The sequence below is a fragment of the Plasmopara halstedii genome, assembly GCF_900000015.1.
Source record: "Plasmopara halstedii genome assembly, contig: Scaffold_1211, whole genome shotgun sequence".
NCBI classification, from domain to species: domain Eukaryota; phylum Oomycota; class Peronosporomycetes; order Peronosporales; family Peronosporaceae; genus Plasmopara; species Plasmopara halstedii.
This window is the reverse complement of record NW_020188126.1, coordinates 1196951-1199211: the sequence shown is the minus strand read 5'-3', so window position 1 is coordinate 1199211 and position 2261 is coordinate 1196951.

Below are 2261 nucleotides of genomic sequence, written 5' to 3'. Positions count from 1 at the left end.
CCAAGTTGTACGAATGGACGAGCACCTATGTGCGCACGTGTGAGACGTGTCAACGGGTGAAATCCGCTCCAAATGCGGCTGCGCCGCTGGTCAGCTTACCGGTACCCACTAGGTGCTGGCAGTCCATGAGTTTGGACATTGTGTTTGGCCCGCCGAAAGATTTGGCGGGCAACACGGGTGTCGTGGTATTCGTCGACCGGTTGAGCACGATGGCTCATTTAGCGGCGGTGCCAGACACCATCGACGGAGTCGGTACAGCAACGCTGTTCGTGGGTCGTGTTTTCTGTCAACACGGACTCCCAGAGTCGATTGTCCCTGATAGAGACCCCCGTTTCACGGGATAGTTTTGGTCGACTATCTTTAAAGAGCTCGGCACCAAGCTGGATATGTCGACAGCGGATCATCCGCAGACAGATTGTCAACCCGAAAGGGTGAATCGCGTCATCAAAGACGTTCTTTGCAGCGTCTGTGCTGAGACGCCGAGGCTAGCGCGCCATGTTGCCTCTCGTAGAGTTTGCACTGAACAATACAGTAAAGTCGTCTACCGGCTACACGCTGTTCTACCTGAACGGGCTGATTCACCCTCGCGACCCACTGACGCCGCCATCCCATGGCTCAGGCCTTGGTGGCGGAGGAATAGCCGAACGGCTAGCTGATGTCAGCCCCCTCACCATCCGTAAAGAAGTCGATGACTTCTTGTCTACCAGAATGAGTGTCCTACGACACGATCGCGATGCAATGGCTGAAAGCCAAGACCTGCAGAAAGAATATGCAGATGAAAAAGGAAGAGGCAAAGTGGAAAGTGGAAAGCTTTAAGGTCGGAGACCTGTTTTTATTAAATTCTAAAAACCTTCCTACACATGCATCCTCTGCTATCTTCCGGAGGAAGCGAAGCTTCGTCCACGGTTTATTGCACCGTTTAAGGTTGAGGCCAAGCGAGGCCTCGCGTATACGCTAAACCTTTTCAAACGGATGCGCGCCCACCCGGTGTTTACGTTGGTTTGCTCAAGCCGTATTGGGATCCGGTGCAGGTGATCTATGAAGCATTGGCGCCAGAGCGGATCCCACGGGCCCTCGGCCACCCAGGATTTGCAGCAGCAACTGGTTCTGAGCATGGAGTGCAACAACCTCCATCTTCAAGGGAGCCAAGCGCCCCACCGTTGCCTGCAGCGACGCATTCGCCTGCTCAACGGCTAGGAGTATCTCCGACAGAGCGCGGTTTCCTCAAGGCGAGGCAGCCGGCGCACGACGTGCTTCAAATCATCAAGAGCGTCCGCATAGCAATATGCTGCTCCAGCATGACGCTTAGCGGAGCTCCTATTACGAAGGATCCCATCCTCAAGGGCTCGAAGAGCGGTCGACCCGGTCGTCACCGAACGGTGACGTCCACTATCACGTGAAACGTCTAATGAGACGACGTCGTCACCAGGGTCAGACTCAATATCTGGTGAAGTGGCGGAGATATCCCGACTCCGAAAACTCGTGGGAGTTTGAGACGCCACTTCGGCAAGATTCCCCAGACGCCGTGAACGCTTTTGATCAGAAAGATCAGGACGCCCCGCGCTTTCCGACAATAACCAGGGAATTGAAAGAGTCATGAGCTGAACTCAAGCGGTGGCCCTGAGCTCTTGCGGTCGCAGCCACAGAGATCGCGGGAGCGTTAGTGGTTGACCCATACGTCGCAGGGCGACAATCTGAAGGGCGTCGACGGCGTGCTTTGAGTTCTGCAAACTCAAATTGGTGTGTCGCTTCATACGCACGTCCACTTTCTTGTGGCTCAACTGTAAGTTATACCGTGAGGAAAGCGTCCGGTGCCGTTGCACCCATCGCTCAAAGAGCACTTCGTCATCTGTAGCGCTTTCACCAGGGGCGAGCACTACAGGTATCGTCCGCATCGTACACGAAGCCACCTCTTTGAGCACACAGACGAGTACGATAAGCTTCCAGCAAAACTTCTTGTGGAATAAAGAAACAAGCTCGAAGAGCTTTCATTCGGCAAGCTCATCTTCCGTTCTGGCCGGTGGCCTGATGATGTAGACGCGTAAAAATCGAGTTACCGCGTCCTTCGCTTTCACAGAGGGGTCCGCTGGGCGGAAGCCATACTCCACACGAGGGTCAATGACCGGCCGTGGACGGGCGCGCTTTAGAGCCGCCTTACAGGCAGCTTCCAGCTGCCGCTTCTGTGCCTCATCGAGGTCATTGGTGATTACACCACGATCCTCAGGTGACGATAAGTCAGAAAACGGACATGGGGTTCGCAA